Source organism: Opisthorchis viverrini (assembly GCF_000715545.1).
Source record: "Opisthorchis viverrini unplaced genomic scaffold opera_v5_30, whole genome shotgun sequence".
Classification (NCBI taxonomy): domain Eukaryota; kingdom Metazoa; phylum Platyhelminthes; class Trematoda; order Opisthorchiida; family Opisthorchiidae; genus Opisthorchis; species Opisthorchis viverrini.
This window is the reverse complement of record NW_008751686.1, coordinates 1,248,192-1,249,023: the sequence shown is the minus strand read 5'-3', so window position 1 is coordinate 1,249,023 and position 832 is coordinate 1,248,192.

Genomic DNA, 832 nt, shown 5'->3' with positions numbered 1-832 from the left:
GGAGGAATAAAAGGTATGTGAAGGAGAAAGAAGGGAGACGTCAGCAGTAGCCTGTTTTCGCTTACCCGCCCTGCTGTATGCAGCAAGTAAGGTGACCCGGTTGATGGCACCACGCGACGGCCGATGTGGCATGAGTTTATTTGTATATGTGCAATTCACGGTTGTACGTGGGCTGGGATACTGCCAAGGCGCCCACACCTAGACAGGAGGACGATTAGGGTCCTCAACCAAAGTCTTTGGCTCAAATGCCTAACCGCAAGGCAGCGGTGTTTGGCGGGAAATGCAAATGCATTACCATTTCTACGGAACAAGTAGCCACATGTTCCAACCCCCAACCTGGAGGGCCAGGAGACTGTGTTCGTCAGACCTCTAACCATTGACCAACCTGGTATGAGAGACTCTGTGAGTGTCTCACGACACTCTCCAGTATAGCTCAATGGATCGCTGAGGTGCGCAAACCGTCACATCACGGTAAGGTCCAGTCTCTTCATGACGGGAGGAGATCGCCACCTGCTTGCATAGAGCTGGGACGTTTGCCTGTGGCACGGTGGTATAAGGCCCACTCAAGCACCGGATATCAAACCCAACAGTGGCAATGCTTAATCTCCAAGAGATATCCCAGCCGGTCCGGAATAAAACTAGGTCTGACGAATAATCAGGCGTCAAGTGAAAGTGTGCGTTCGAGCAGACAGTGAAGCCTGGGGGACACGGAAATCCAATGAAATGGAAGAGACTCAGGAAACAGAGAATGCCCGAAGATTATTTCAGTTGATCCGGATGACCGGTGTCCGGAAAGCATCTGTGACAAGGACCGGAATGGAGTGACCATCTT